This window comes from Oncorhynchus keta, chromosome 19 (assembly GCF_023373465.1).
Source record: "Oncorhynchus keta strain PuntledgeMale-10-30-2019 chromosome 19, Oket_V2, whole genome shotgun sequence".
Lineage (NCBI taxonomy): Eukaryota > Metazoa > Chordata > Actinopteri > Salmoniformes > Salmonidae > Oncorhynchus > Oncorhynchus keta.
Genome location: NC_068439.1, coordinates 75,731,254 through 75,748,445, shown reverse-complemented (window position 1 = coordinate 75,748,445; position 17,192 = coordinate 75,731,254). Strand labels below are relative to the sequence as shown.

The 17,192-nt window shown below is 43.1% G+C and overlaps 1 protein-coding gene across 2 annotated transcripts in view; it reads right to left on the bottom strand.

Annotated features, from left to right (window-relative positions):
• LOC118398868 (serine/threonine-protein kinase PAK 6-like) overlaps positions 1–14,728 on the bottom strand; it is a 43,656-nt gene extending 28,928 nt beyond the window's left edge. The window contains exon 1 of one of the 2 annotated variants that reach the window (XM_035794648.2): positions 14,426–14,728. The gene's annotated coding sequence lies outside the window, so the exon portion shown is untranslated. Of the gene's footprint in view, positions 1–5,334; positions 5,509–14,425 lie in introns of those variants that run through there. The other variant, XM_035794647.2, reaches the window with a different exon arrangement.
• Positions 14,729–17,192: the final 2,464 nt, after the last annotated feature.

The following is a 17,192-nucleotide window of genomic DNA, read 5'->3' as shown; positions in this document are numbered from 1 at the left end:
ATACATTTTCTCCCGACACCCAAAAGTTACATTTTGAAAGCTTAGCAGGACAGGAAAATGGTCCAATTCACACACTTATCAAGAGAACATCTCTGGTCATCCCCACTGCCTCTGATCTGGCGGACTCACTAAACACAAATGCTTTGTTTGTAAATGATGTCTGAGTGTTGGAGTGTGTCCCTGGCTATCTGTAATGATGTCTGAGTGTTGGAGTGTGCCCCAGGCTATCTGTAATGATGTCTGAGTGTTGGAGTGTGCCCCAGGCTATCTGTAATGATGTCTGAGTGTTGGAGTGTGCCCCAGGCTATCTGTAATGATGTCTGAGTGTTGGAGTGTGCCCCAGGCTATCTGTAATGATGTCTGAGTGTTGGAGTGTGCCCCAGGCTATCTGTAATGATGTCTGAGTGTTGGAGTGTGCCCCAGGCTATCTGTAATGATGTCTGAGTGTTGGAGTGTGCCCCAGGCTATCTGTAATGATGTCTGAGTGTTGGAGTGTGCCCCAGGCTATCTGTAATGATGTCTGAGTGTTGGAGTGTGCTCCTGGCTATCTGTAATGATGTCTGAGTGTTGGAGTGTGCCCCAGGCTATCTGTAATGATGTCTGAGTGTTGGAGTGTGCTCCTGGCTATCTGTAATGATGTCTGAGTGTTGGAGTGTGCCCCAGGCTATCTGTAATGATGTCTGAGTGTTGGAGTGTGCCCCAGGCTATCTGTAATGCTGTCTGAGTGTTGGAGTGTGCCCCAGGCTATCTGTAATGCTGTCTGAGTGTTGGAGTGTGCCCCAGGCTATCCGTATATTTAAAATTAATATTGTGCCGCCTGGTTTGCTTAATATTTTTTCTATTTTTTTTTATTTTCTATTTTACCTTTATTAAACCAGGCAAGTCAGTTAAGAACAAATTCTTATTTTCAATGACTGCCTGGGAACAGTGGGTTAACTGCCTGTTCAGGGGCAGAACGACAGATTTGTACCTTGTCAGCTCGGGGGTTTGAACTTGCAACCTTTCGGTTACTAGTCCGACGCTCTAACCACTAGGCTACCCTGCCGCCCCAATATAAGCAATTTGAGATGATTTATACTTTTTACTTTTGATACTTAAGTACATTTTAAACCAAATAGTTTTAGATATATATAATATTTTACTGGGTGACTTTTCTATTAATGAATCTAATGCCTTTACTCAAGTATGACAATTTAGTACTTTTTCCCACCAATGCCCAAATGACACCATATTCCCTACAAAGTGCACTACTAAGTCGTGCAATATATAGGGAATACAATTCTATTGGGTATGCGCTCATGGTGAGTCATTGTCACACTGTAGAAGATAAGACTTATTGGGCCAATATCTCATCATGTAGACAAATACAGATAGTACAGGAAGTACACTTCAGTGGATGAACCCAAACACCAAAATAAATGAATTGACCATAAACCTACAGGGTAGATGATCCTGGAGACAGACTGGAGCCTGCAGGATACGGTGCACACATGAGAGAGAGAGAGAGAGAGAGAGAGAGAGAGAGAGAGAGAGAGAGAGAGAGAGAACAACTCCTTCAAAAGAGTAAAACAGCAAATAATTCCAGTTTCAGACAATGAATAGGCTAAAAATGTCACAGCTACTTCCTGTGACATGACAACATACAGTGAGCCAGGTGCTCCTGGGATGGTTGTTGACGTTTTGAGTAATGTCTCCACTCACTGGTGGGGGTGGGGGGGGGGGTGATGGCATTTCACCAGGAAAGGTCATCCACAGTTATTTTGGTTGGAGGATACCAGGGTAGCATTCATTAGAGCACACACCTTAGACAAACGTCTTGCGATGGAAAATGAAAAAAAAAGAAGACTGTTTCTTACTGGACAAGTTCAGGTAGTCCCTTCCTGTTTAGTGGGTTTTCCTCTGTTTGGTGCTTAATGAACATGACCCAGGCGTTCCACAGACCAAACAGGTTCAAGGGGATCTGGGACATCTCTTGGTCTTTGTGTTCATGTCACAGTCAGTAATCTAAGTCAGGGTTTCCCAAACTCGGTCCTGAGTTGAATATTTGAATTAGCTGTGTAATGCTAAGGCAAAAACCAAAACATGCACCTAGGGGGTGCAGACTAAGACGGAATCTGAGACCGAGTTTGAGTCTGCTTCTAACTATTCATGTAGGAAATATCTTCATAGCGACTCTCATAGCTTGGAGTATTATTTCTACAAGAGGAAAGGACCCCCCACCATATCATTAGCAATGAACTAGTAATAATATTTCAAGCTATTAACATACCTCAAATTATATCATCATTACCATCAACCATCAGGTCTGGCAAATGGCTTAATGCAAATGTAGCATCCAGAGTGTGCAATTTCAAAGGTTAAAACAAACTTTTACCCCTTTTTCTCCCCAATATCATAATATCCAATTGGTAGTTACATTCTTGTCCAATCGCTGCAACTCCCTTACGGACTCGGGAGAGGCGAAGGTCGAGAGCCATGTGTCCTCCGAAACACGACCCTGACAAGCCGCACTGCTTCTTGACACACTGCTCGTTTAACCCGGAAGCCAGCCACACCAATGTGTCTGGGGAAACAGCGTCCAACTGGCGACCAGAGTCAGCTTGCCAGCGCACGGCCAGCCACAAGGAGTCGCTAGAGCGCACTGGGACAAGTAAATCCCTGCCGGCCACATCCTAACCTGGACGATGCTGGGCCAATTGTGCACCACCTCATGGGTCTCCCGGTCACGGCCGGCTGTGACACAGCCCGGGATCAAACTCGTGTCTGTATTGACGTTTAAAGGTTAAAGTTGTTAACTTTTTTTTATTTTTTAAACACTGGGGTGAGTTTATCCACATCCAATAATTTCATTTTCAAAACAAAATCAGACTTGTGTCTCGTACCACGAGAAACACGCCTTGTTCCGTTCCCACACACATTGTGAATAGTGTCAGTCTGAGCATTTAGATACAGTACATACATTAACTGTTGTTCTTTGTAGCGTCACACCAGCATCTAACTTTACGTTTTCTGATGATACAACAAGATCTCGGCCTACTGTTCTCATGGTTTTGTTGTTAACACAAGCCTTACGGCAAGTTTGAGATAGGTCACCTGTCGTTCCTCTGTCATGTCCTTGTTACCACTGACAGAGTTTGAGATAGGTCACCTGTCGTTCCTCTGTCATGTCCTTGTTACCACTGACAGAGTTTGAGATAGGTCACCTGTCTTTCCTCTGTCATGTCCTTGTTACAACTGACAGAGTTTGAGATAGGTCACCTGTCGTTCCTCTGTCATGTCCTTGTTACCACTGACAGAGTTTAAGATAGGTCACCTGTCGTTCCTCTGTCATGTCCTTGTCACAACTGACAGAGTTTGAGATAGGTCACCTGTCGTTCCTCTGTCATGTCCTTGTTACCACTGACAGAGTTTGAGATAGGTCACCTGTCGTTCCTCTGTCATGTCCTTGTTACCACTGACAGAGTCATGTTAACCATACAGAACACCTAAGTAGCTTTTAATTTGAACTTCAATTTGAAATTGTTTCATCTTTTCCCCTCTCTCTTTTTTTGCTGTACAGAGTCCTGGATGTTTTGAAAGGTGCTTAAAAATATGTATTATATTATTATCATTGAAACCCATCATTCATATTGTACGGACAAACCCCCTAAGATGTGGTATAGTAACCAGTAGAAAAACGTATGTTTGATGCTAACTTGAAGGATTTAGGATCTATGCCTTTGACACCACCGCTATGTGAGATTTGTGAGGTTTTCCTTTATACGATTGCTGTAGGACTAAATACCTGAGGAGTCCATGCTCCTTACAGGCTGCATGACCAGACATCTCTGAGATGCCTCACTATTCAAAACAACGCATATCCAACTCAACTGAACTGCCAACAGCCAGTTGAACTGCCAACAACTCAACTGCCAACACCCAGTGTTCAACTAACAAGTTGACTGTTGAAATGTGCAGCAGCCTAGGCTTGTCATGAAGAATGCAGATATTTAAAAAAGAATGTAGTTAAATTGGGACTGGTGAACTACAATGTGCTTTCGGAGTTTGGCACTGATCAGTAGTCAGCTGTAGTTATTGTATTAAGTCACATCCTGTCCAATGGTGGTATTGGTGGTACCGCACAGATATCAACCTGACTAAATATCAATGCATCTCAAATGGGTTAACTGGTGTGTTGATTACAGCATTGGTGAAAAGCCAAAAGAAGAGTGCCAATTTAAACAGGGTATATTCACTAAGAACCAAACGGAACCGAACGGAAGCAAAATGTTGAAATGAGGGACTAAGATGAACTTGTTCCATATGAAATGCTTGTTTTTGTTACAAGAAGTTTTCAGTTGCAAAACGTTTTGCTATGGTTTGGACTAATGAATACACCCCAGGTAGGTAACAGATAAGTAACAGTACCCAAGCACAGTATCAGTGCCCCAGTAACCACCTGTTTCTTGCTTTTGTGAATCCTGAAGTGAAAATAGAGGATAAACCCTCTATTGAAATGTATCCATTTTCCATTGTACACTGTCCTCCACCCAAGACATGCTCTGTCATCCACCCAAAACATGCTCTGTCATCCACCCAAAACATGCACTGTTCTCTACCCAAGACATGCACTGTCCTCTACCTAAGACATGCACTGTCCTCCACCGAAGACATGCACTGTCCTCTAAGACAAAAATTATATTCAATATCAATTGAAGTGTTGGTTCTGTTTGTTTGATCTTAATTTCTGAAGCCAAACATCCCACGTTTTGTTCCATCTGATCTATGTTCAATTCAGCGTTGGGGTCAATAAAAAAAGTAAACCAAATGTACTTTTTGAATGGACCCCAACATTGATTTGAACATGAATCAGATTAGACATAATTTGGGATGTTTTACTTCCTGAATTGACCGCAATTTACCCTGATTCAAATGTCAGCTCAAGCACCAGATAGAGTTGCAGTACTCCAATCTCTGTACAATGACTGGCAGAGCTACATAATGAGCTACTGTATGCCTTCCAACAGTGTTCATTGTAGCAGCATGATGCCTTGTCTGTATCGTAGCGTATCAGAAGCAACCCTTTTGAAAACACACCAAAGAGAGACTCAGAGACTCAGAAGACCAGAAGTCATTCCCACTACCAGCTCAGGGACAGTCCCTTCAGTCAGTAGTACCCTGTTGAATCTCTCTCTCTCTATTCTGGCCTGGCACTGTTGTTGGAAAACTGCATGGTTCAATGCTCTGCTCTCAAATTCTGTCAAATGAACAGAGGTACTTGCTAGAGCGGGTTCTAAGAGAGACAAGAGGGGTGGTGAGCAGAAGCAGCAATTTCAGTTCCATTTGTTCACTCACCTGGTGGGAAGGGGTTTAGCTTCTTTGCGGGGAAGGTGAGGGGAGAGGGGGAGAGGGATTGGACCGGATCGGTGGATAAAGCTGGTTCCTCTGTGACATGACTATGACCTATCTGCTCCTCCTTAGTTTACTCTATTCTAGCGCTGTCCGTTTTGCCACATGGTCTGTAATCTCCTCTCTCTCCTCCCCCTCTTCACCTAGCCAATGGAGCGTAGCTTTTTTTTTCTTTGTCCAACTCGCTCGCTTCTACCTCACAGCGCCTCCTCCCTTCCCCCGCCAAACCCCTGTCTCACCTCTTTCCTACAGGTAAGAGAGAGGATGAGAAGAAGAGGAATCTGAGACAGAAAACAGCTCTTACATCATTACCATCACCGTCTAATGAATGTGGCTCCTCTGTGAGGGAGGTTGGAGTGGGAATGTGGTCTTTCTCTCTGTCACAATTCAAATTGTATTTATCACACACACCGAATACAACTGGTGAAGACTTTATAGTGAAGTGCTTGCTTACAAACCTTTTCCAGTGATGCAGAGTTTTAAAAAATAATAGAAAATAGTAACTAACACAAGAGGAATAAAATAAAATACACAAGAATGTTGCTATAAATACAGGGAGTAACAGTACCAGATCAATGTGTAGAGGTATTTCAGGTACACTATATGACCAAAAGTATGTGGAGACGCTTATCGAACATCTCATTCCAAAATCATGGGCATTAATATGGAGTTGGTCCCCACATTGCTGCTATAACAGCCTCCACTCTTCTGGGAAGGCTTTCCACTAGATGTTGGAACGTTGCTGCTATAACAGCCTCCAGTCTTCTGGGAAGGTTTTCCACTAGATGTTGGAACGTTGCTGCTATAACAGCCTCACTCTTCTGGGAAGGCTTTCCACAGCCTCCAGTCTTCTGGGAAGGTTTTCCACTAGATGTTGGAACGTTGCTGCTATAACAGCCTCCACTCTTCTGGGAAGGCTTTCCACTAGATGTTGGAACGTTGCTGCGGGGACTTGCTTCCATTCAGCCATAAGAGCATTAGTGAGGTCGGGCACTGATGTTGGGCGATAAGGCCTGGCTCGCAATCGGCGTTCCAATTCATCCCAAAGGTGTCTGATGGGGTTGAGGTCAGGGCTGTGTTCCAGAGCAGTCGAGTTCTTCGACACCTATCTAAACAAATCCTTTATTTTAATTTTATTTTACCCCTTTTACTCCCCAATTTCGTGGTATCCAATTGTTTAGTAGCTACTATCTTGTCTCATCGCTACAACTCTCGTACGGGCTCGGGAGAGACAAAGGTTGAGAGTCATGCGTCCTCCGATACACAACCCAACCAAGCCGCATTGCTTCTTAACACAGCGCCATCCAACCCGGAAGCCAGCCGCACCAAAGTGTCGGAGGAAACACTATGCACCTGGCAACCTTGGTTAGTGCGCACTGCGCCCGGCCCGGCCCGGCCCGCCACAGGAGTCGCTGGTGCGCGATGAGACAAGGATTTCCCTACCGGCCAAACCCTCCCTAACCCGGACGAACCTAGGCCAATTGTGCGTCGCCCCACGGACCTCCCGGTCGCGGCCGGTTACGGCAGAGCCTGGGCGCGAACCCAGAATCTCTGGTGGCACAGCTGGCGCTGAACAAATCCTTTCTGTATGGACCTCGCTTTGTGCACGGGTGCATTGTCATGCTGAAACTGTTGCCCCAAAGTTGGAAGCACAGAGAACATCTAGAATGTTGTTGTATGCTGTAGTGTTAAGATTTACCTTCACTAAGGGGTCTAGCCTGAACTATGAAAAACAGCCCCAGACCACTATTCCTCCTCCAACAGTTGGCACTATGCATTGGGGCAGGTGGCGTTTGCCTGGCATCCGCCAAACCCAGATTCGTCCGTCGGACTGCCAGATGGTGAAGCGTCACTCACCACTCCAGAGAATGAGTTTCCACTGCTCCAGAGTCCAATGACGGCGAGCTTGACGCCACTCCATCCGACACTGAATATTGCGCATGTTGATTTGAGGCTTGTATGTGGCTGCTCGGCCATGGAAACCCATTTCATGAAGCTCCCAACGAACAGTTATTGTGCTGATGTTGTTTCCAGAGGCAGTTTGGAACTCGGTACTGAGTGTTGCAACAGAGGACAGAATATTTCTACTCGTTCAGCCCTCGGCGGTCCCGTCCTGTGAGCTTGTGTGGCCTACCACTTTGCAGCTGAGCCGTTGTTGCTCCTAGATGTTTCCACTTCACAATAACAGCACTAACAGTTGACCGGGGCAGCTCTAGCAGGGCAGAAATTTTACGAACTGACTTGTTGGACAGGTGGCATCCTATGACGGTGCCACGTTAAATGTCACTGAGCTCTTCAGTAAGGCCATTCTAATGTCAATGTTTGTCTATGGGGACTGCATGGCTGTGTGCTCAGTTTAATACACCTGTCAGCAATGGGTACGGCTGAAATAGCCGAATCCACATACACTATATATACAAAAGTATGTACATAAAGGCAGGGTAAAATGACCAGGCATCACGATAGATAACAATAACAGTAAAATGAAGAACAGAGTAGCAGCAGCAAATGATGAGTGTAGAAGTGTGTATGTATGTATGTATGTATGTATGTATGTATGTATGTATGTATGTATGTATGTATGTATGTATGTATGTATGTATGTATGTATGTATGTATGTATGTATGTTGTGTATGCATGTATGTATGTATGTGTGTGTGTGTGTGTGTGTGTGTGGTGTGTGTGTGCGTGCGTGCGTGCGTGCGTGCGTGCGTGCGTGCGTGCGTGTATGTATGTAGATGTGTGGGTGTCCGCTTACGAAGTGTTGGAATGTGTGTGGGAGTGCAAGTGTAGTGTGTGTGTGAATGATTGTGTATATATAGTCTAGTGAGTGTGTATATGGTGTGTATGTACAGTTGAAGTCAGAAGTTTACATACACTTAGGTTGGAGTCATTAAAACACGTTTTTCAACCACTCCACAAATATCTTATTAACAAACTATAGTTTTGGCAAGTCGGTTAGGACATGATGTCATGGCTTTAGAAGCTTCCGATAGGATAATTTACATCATTTGAGTCAATTGGAGGTGTACGTGTGGATGTATTTGAAGGCCTACCTTCAAACTCAGTGCCTCTTTGCTTGACATCATGGGAAAATTAAAAGAAATCAGCCAAGACCTCAGAAAATAAATTGTAGATGTTCACAAGTCTGGTTCATCCTTGGGAAAAAATTCCAAACACCTGAAGGTACCACGTAACTGTCATAAACACTCAGGAAGGAGAAGCGTTCTGTCTCCTAGAGATGAATGTACTTTGATGCAAAAAGTGCAAATCATTTGGTGCGAAAAGTGCAAATCAATCCCAGAACAGCAGCAAACAACCTTGTGAAGATGCTGGAGGAAACAGGTACAAAAGTATCTATATCCACAGTAAAACGAATCCTATATCAACATAACCTGAAAGGCCGCTCAGCATGGAAGAAGCCACTACTCCAAAACCGCCATAAAAAAGCCAGATTACGGGTTGTAACTGCACATGGGGACAAAGAACGTACTTTCTGGAGAAATGTCCTCTGGTCTGATGAAACATAAATAGAACTGTTTGGCCATAATGACCATTGTTATATTTGGAGGAAAAAGGGGGGCGGCTTGCAAGCCGGAGAAAACCATCCCAACACGTGAAGCACGGGGGTGGCAGCATCATGTTGTGGGGGTGCTTTGCTGCAGGAGGGACTGGTGCACTCCAAATTGACAATGACCCCAAGCATACTTCCAAAGTGGTGAGTCAAAATGGCTTAAGGACAATAAAGTCAAGGTATTGGAGTGGTCATTACAAAGCCCTGACCTCAATCCTATAGAAAATGTGTGGGCAGAACTGCAAAAGTGTGTGCGAGCAAGGAGGCCTATAAACCTGACTACACCAGCTCTGTCAGGAGGAATGGGCCAAAATTCACCCAACTTATTGTGGGAAGCTTGTGGAAGGCTACTCAAAATGTTTGACCAATGTTAAACAATTTAAAGGCAATGCTACCAAATACTAATTGAGTGTATGTAACCTTCTAACCCACTGAGAATGTGATGAAAGAAACAAAAGCTGAAATAAATAATTCACTGTATTATTCTGACATTTCAGATTCTTATAATAACGTGGTGATCCTAACTGACCTAAGATAGGGAATGTTTACGAGGATTAAATGTCAGAAATTGTGAAAAACTGATTTTAAATGTAATTGGCTAAGGTGTATGTAAACTTCCAACTTCAACTGTATATACCCACACACTAGACTATATACACACTCAGTAGACTATATATACACACCATACACACACTCACTAGACTATATACAGTTGAAGTTGGAAGTTTACATAGACCTTAGCCAAGTACATTTAAACTCAGGTTCCATGGTGTTTATACTTCCGTACTATTGTTTGTACAGATGAAGGTGGTACCTTCAGGTGTTTGGAAATTGCTCCCAAGGATGAACCAGACTTGTGGAGGTCTACAATTTATTTGCTGATGTCTTGGCCGATATCTTTAGATTTTCCCATGATGTCAAGCAAAGAGGCACTGAGTTTGAAGGTAGGCCTTGAAATACATCCACAGGTACATCTCCAATCGACTCAAATGAGGTCAATTAGCCTATCAGAAGCTTCTAAAGCTATGACATTATTTTCTGGAATTTTCCAAGCTGTTTAATGGCACAGTCAACTTAGTGTTTGTAAACTTCTGACCCACTGGAATTGTGATAAAGTGAATTATAAGTGAAATAATCTGTCCGTCAACAATTGTTGGAAAAATGACTTGTGCCATGCACAAAGTAGATGTCCTAACCGACTTGCCAAAACTATAGTTTGTTAACAAGAAATTTGTGGATTGGTTTAAAAACAAGTTTTAATGACTCCAAGCTAAGTGTATGTAAACTTCCGACTTCAACTGTATGTATATAGTCTAGTGAGCGTGTATATGGTGTGTATGTATCGTCTAGTGGGTGTGTACAGTATATGGTGTGCATATATGTAGTCTAGTGAGTGTGTATATGGTGTGTGTATATATAGTCTAGTGAGTGTGTAATGGTTTGTGTATATATAGTCTAGTAAGTGTGTATATGGTCTGTGTATATATAGTCTAGTAAGTGTGTATATGGTCTGTGTATATATAGTCTAGTAAGTGTGTATATGGTCTGTGTATATATAGTCTAGTAAGTGTGTATTTGGTCTGTGTATATATAGTCTAGTAAGTGTGTATATGGTCTGTGTATATATAGTCTAGTAAGTGTGTATATGGTCTGTGTATATATAGTCTAGTAAGTGTGTATATGGTCTGTGTATATATAGTCTAGTAAGTGTGTATTTGGTCTGTGTATATATAGTCTAGTAAGTGTGTATATGGTCTGTGTATATATAGTCTAGTAGTGTGTATAAGTGTGTATATATAGTCTAGTGTGTATATATGGTCTGTGTAATAGTCTGTGTATATGGTCTGTGTATATATAGTCTAGTAAGTGTGTATATGGTCTGTGTATATATAGTCTAGTAAGTGTGTATTTGGTCTGTGTATATATAGTCTAGTAAGTGTGTATATGGTGTGTATATATAATCCAGTGGGTGTATGTAGGATCAGTGCAAGATAGAGTCAGTGCAGATAGTTTCTGGTACCATTAATTGACTATTTAGCAATCTGGCTATTTAGCAGTTTTATGGCTTGGGGGTGGAAGCTGTTTCTGAGCCTGTTGGTCCACTCTGGTACCATTTGCCGGATGGTAGCAGAGTGAACCGTCTATGTGGCACATTACACACACAAAGAGCTTGAAAGGGCTGCTCTCCTACACAGTGCAGGCTCAGGCTTGTCTTTGAGAGCCGGGTGCGTTCCTGCCTTCAGGCCCTGAAGCACATAGCTGCTTTAAGCCTCTCTCTATGGCTGGTGACTCATCCAACACGCCACGGCTGAATTAGTGTTCGTGTGGAGTCACCCAGCTTGGGACAACTCCCCTTGGTAACGGATGGACAGCCACGGTTACAGATCCACGCCAGAGAGGTTAGAAAGGGAGATTTTACGGTCCTTAATACGGTTATTACTACCTAACTATTACTGAACAATAAATATTGACCAATGTGTTTTTGTATGAGTGAGGAAGAAAGAGCTGTAGGATTTTCAAACTAAATTTACCTTTAATGAGAAGCATAGAATGAGAATTGTGAACAGGATGGAGTGAGTGAGTGAGTGAGTGAGTGAGTGAGTGAGTGAGTGAGTGAGTGAGTGAGTGAGTGAGTGAGTGACACACAGTTTATGGTCTCAAACACCTGAGCCTCTAGAAAAAATGACAGGGATGTCAGTTACTTTTAACAACCCCTTTCCCCCATTTGTTCTCATCCGCCCACTCTGACAGCTGATTGGCTATTCACTAGCCGATCCCCTAAATTCACACATGGTTCCCCAATGAAGTTTCCCCTAGGTACAGATCTAGGATCAACTTCCCCTACTCCAATCCTAACCTTAAAACCATTAGTGGGTAAAATACAAAACGAACCCAAGATCACCATCAAGGGACAACTTCCCCCTATTCCCCTCACGTGCCACACAGAGGTCAAGGCAGTGCTGCTTCTGAAGACGCAAAAATGACAGAAAAGTGTTATTTGGGTCATTGCATTTCCAAACCACCTGAGCAACCGTGACAGAATTTACATAACTGGTCACAAGACTGGGACTGCATCCCATATGGTACCCTATTAAGTACGTAGTGCACTATCTTTGACCAGAGCCCGATGGGCAACAGTGAAAAGTAGTGCAATATATAGGTTGCCCTTTGGAATGCACACTGGGGTTTCCCTTTAGTGGTTGAATCACAGATAATCTAGAAGAAAGGTCAGTCTCGCAAAAAGACGCATTCTTTGTGTTCTAACTACCCGCTATTCAAAGTGCTCTGAACAAATTAAGGGAATTGTTCAAACATTGGCACATCCTAAAATCCGATGATAGTCTCCTGTAATGGGTTTTAGGACCTTCCCTTGGTCGTGTTCTCGTGGGGCAGAAATCTCAGAGACCAATTGGTAAACTCTGATTTACCATCCCAAGATATTCCTGAACAACGTCTATTTGCGCCCCTACTGGATGGAAACTACAAATGTAATGGCTGTGCTCAATGCAATGGTACTTATAAATGTAGATCCTTCAAACACCCACAAACAGGGAAATCGATCCCAATAAAAGGTGTTATTACGTGTTCCACTAAGGCAGTTATTTATCTTATAACTTGTCCTTGTGGTAAAAATGATGTGGGTAAAACAAAGCGCGAATTAAAAGTACGTATCTCAGAGCATCGTAGCACCATTAGGTGTAAAAACTTTACATATCCAGTTGCGGCCCACTTCTTGGAGGCAGGACACTCGATTTCGTCTCTGCGTTATATTGGCGTCGAACATGTCACCCTCCCTAGGAGAGGGGGTGACCTTGATCATTTATTGTTAAAACGAGAGGCTGCCTGGATCTTTAACTTAAAGACCCTCGCTTCCTTCAGTCTCAACGTAGACTTTGATCTGAAGCCATTCTTGTGATTATTGTGACTTTGCCATTGTAATTGTTTGTAAACTTGTGTAGTCAAATGAATCTATGATCGTATGCTATCCATTTGTTGTTTGTATGCTGTTCTTTGTATGACATTTTAATATTTGATAATTAACCAATGATATTAGGCCACTCTTGGCCATGATTACAGACACCTGTGTCTTTTGACACTATATAAACGAGTCATCCCGCAGTGTTTGTGATTATACCCTGATGAAGAAAGCTTGGCTGTCGAAACGTTGGTAATTAAATTTTTGCATCTGAGCTCCTGGAGTGTGCGGCTCTCTTTTATTTTCATGAATCACAGATAAGCCAGGTCCTTGGGATGACAATCATTCACTCTTGTAAGCTACCACAGGGCAAGTCCAGACAGTGTAGTCACATGATTACTGTTAAGTTACAGTATAACCAGTTAGTGATACTTTAAAAGGTCAAAGTGTCGTCCCGGGCACCTTCACTGGCCCACAAACAGCGAAATCTCCCTGGTTCACTGCCATATATAATGAGAAGTGCGAATGAACTCAGTGTACTTAATATATGCAAAGAAAATCAAAACGCACGTGTCAACAGGCACAGAGCCAAATCCAAGTCTAAACTATTTCCGATGTAAAATAAAAACGAGTATTTCTTATAGGACAAGTTGGAGATTGAGTACCTCACACTCCACTTCAGACAGTCTTCTTCTGTTTGGTGCCTAATTAACATGACAGATGTCTCAACAACACCTGGTTGTCATTAGCGGCTGTGATACATTGAAGTCATGCAGGTGTAGGATAGGAGAGGGAGCTGTGACTCACAAAGACAACTTTCTGCACAGTACAGTGATAGGAGGAATGCCTGTCTTCAAGGGTTTCAGTGTTTGCTGGTTTCATTTCTAACCTTTTAGGATGGAAAAACCTCTAAACCAGGAACAACAGGGTAGAACATCAAATAGAAACCGTTTAACTCTTATTTTTACCTTTAGGTTCTCTATCATTCTGAAAAAATGAGAGCAAACTTGCACTGCAGGAAAGCTTAGTAAATTCTGCAGACAAACGATATGTCTATCTTGAAAGGACAGACAACAAAGCACGGTCACGGTCAGTGGGCCTTAAAAACTAACATCAAGCTCCTCTGTTACAGGCCTACTGGTAAAACTTCTGTATGTAAAACAGCAAGAGAAGGATGAGTCCAGGCAAGTGCAGAGTCGTTGGCTGATTAAGAGTGAGAGAAGTGGTTGGCTGACTCAGAGGAAGAAGCAGAGCCAGACATGGTATCGGTGAACAAACTGACTACCCACAAAGCATGAGCAATAGCTGGTCCGACAGCTGCATTAAACCATTTCTAATTCAATTATGCCAAGCAGAGCTGCTCTATATTGAAAAGCCATGAAATACCAATACTGTACATTTCAATGACTAATATTACAAATTAAGGCTAATGAGTAATATGCTAGCCAGACCAACTTCCTTTTTCGGCAGTCTATATGCACTTTATCCAAATTCTCATCATTTTATCTTTATACCAATGGCACATTTAAAAATCAAAAAAACTTACCACAGTTGAACTACTGTGCTTCAGACACCAATACTCCATCTCTGAATTGAATTGCTTTTCATTCTTCCAACTTAGTTTGCCCTTGGACTGGACAAGTGTGTGACTTTTCTCAGTGGAGGCACTAGGTAGGGTAGAGGGAGGGAAAGGACCGTCTGTACCATCAAGACACCAATCCATGAGCGACCAAGCGGGTTCCTCCTCTCTCTCTAGCAATATTCTGATTATGGAGGATTTTACTTGCAAACTAGGCGCCACTCCTCTCCTATCAAATATTAACTTCACCGTGGGATAAGCTTGTACGCCTCACCACCTGTGCAGGCAGGCAGGCAGGCAGGCAGGCAGGCAGGCAGGCAGGCAGGCAGGCAGGCAGGCGTCCTTGGGAGAGAGAGATTTCCTTGAGCCTCTGGCCTAAAGGCAGAGAGTTCTCGTGTTATTATTTACAGTTAAAGAGCTAGTTCCATTTCATGGTCATTAGTCCACTTGCGATACAGTGGTATTCAAACTTTTTCAGCAGCTACCCCATTTTTCTGCCAGAAATCTAATGACACAAACTTAATTTAAAAAAAATAGGTCAATTTTCATTTTCACATCAACAAATAAGTGAATTGTTTTGTTTTCTCTTATCAAAATGAAAATAAAACAATTAATACATTTACATCTTTCAAATGATCTAAAAAATGTTTATATATTGCCCCCCCCCCTCAAATAAATAAATAAATAATATATATATATATATATATATATATTCAGTTCAGTGGCCTAGTAGAAATGCATCTGAAAGGAAATGATCAAACAATGCTACAATTTAGGTTGTATCTCAATGTCTTGTGCAGCCACATTCATGTTTCATTTTTTTCCTATAAAATGTCCATGCTTTCTCCTGATATGTTTTGATAGCAGTGTGTGTGTCCTTAGACAGTACAGTCTTAATTAATTAATATATATAGGCAGCCCCACTGCAGTTTCCCAGACTTAATACAATCTCAAACAGCCTGGTCTCAGACTAGACTTAACAGAAACTAAACATAGGGTTGTTGGTCAGGGTGGATGGGTGGGCATATTATGCAAATGTCTAGCAACCGAAAGGTTACGTGTTTGAATCTAAGACAACTTTAGCATTTTAGCTAATTAGCAACTGCTTCTTAGCTACTTCGCCACTACTTTGCATGTTAGCTAACCTTTCCCCTAACCTTCACCCCTAGCATAGGTAAAATTCGCCACCTAGCTAACAATAAACTCAGCAAAAAAAGAAGGACCGTCTTTGAAAGATAACTCGTAAAAATCAAAATAACTTCACAGTAAAGGGTTTAAAAACTGTTTCCCATGCTTGTTCAATGAACGATAAACAATTAACGGTTGTAAAGACACTAACAGCTTACAGACGGTAGGCATTTACGGTCACAGTTATGAAAACTTAGAACACTAAAGAGGCCTTTCTACTGACTCTGAAAAACACCAAAAGAAAGATGCCCAGGGTCCCTCCTCATCTGCGTGATTGTGTTTTAGGCATGCTGCAAGAAGGCATGGCGACTGCAGATGTGGCCAGGGCAATAAATTGCAATGTTCATACTGTGAGACGCCTAAGACAGCGCTACAGGGAGACAGGACGGACATCCGAACATCACACCTGCGGGACAGGCACAGGATGGCAACAACAACTGCCCAAGTTACACCAGGAACACACAATCCCTCCATCAGTGCTCAGACTGTCCGGCTGAGAGAGCCTGGACTGAGGGCTTGTAGGCCTGTAGTAAGGCAGGTCCTCACCAGACATCCCCGGCAACAACATCGTCTATGGGCACAAACCCACCGTTGCTGGACCAGACAGGACTGGCAAAAAGTGCTCTTCACTGAAGAGTAGCGGTTTTGTCTCACCAGGGGTGATGGTCGGATTCGCGTTTATCTGTCGAAGGAATGAGCGTTACACTGAGGCCTGTACTCTGGAGCGGGACTGATTTGGAGGTGGAGGGTCCGTCATGGTCTGGGGAGGTGTGTCACAGCATTATCGGACTGAGCTTGTCATTGCCGGCAATCTCAACACTATGCATTACAGGGAAGACATCCTCCTCCCTCATGTGGTACCCTTCCTGCAGGCTCATCCTGACATGACCCTCCAGCATGACAATGCCACCAGCCATACTGCTCGTTCTGTGCGTGACTTTCTGCAAGACAGGAATGCCAGTGTTCTGCCATGGCCAGCGAGGAGCCCGGATCTCAATCCCATTGAGCACGTCTGGGACCTGTTGGATCGGAGGGTGAGGGCTAGGGCCATTCCCCCCCAGAAATGTCCGGGAACTTACAGGCGCCTTGGTGGAAGAGCGGGGTAACATCTCACAGCAAGAAGTGGCAAATCTGGTGCAGTCCATGAGGAGATGCACTGCAGTACTTAATGCAGCTGGTGGCCACACCAGATACTGACTGTTACTTTTGACCCCCCCTTTGTTCAGGGACACATTATTCCATTTCTGTGAGTCACGTCTGTGGAACTTGTTCAGTTTATGTCTCAGTTGTTGAATCTGATGATCATACAAATATTTACACGTTAAGTTTGCTGAAAATTAACGCAGTTGACAGTGAGTTTTTTGTTGTTGTTGCCGAGTTTGTTTTGCACACACGAATTGTAATTCATAACATTTAAAGAAATGGATGGGCATCCACAAATTAATAGATACAGTGCCTTCAAAGTATTCACACCCCTGCACTTTTTCCACATTTTGTTGTTACAAAGTGGGATTAAAATTGTATTTGTCATTTGTTAGTGATCTAC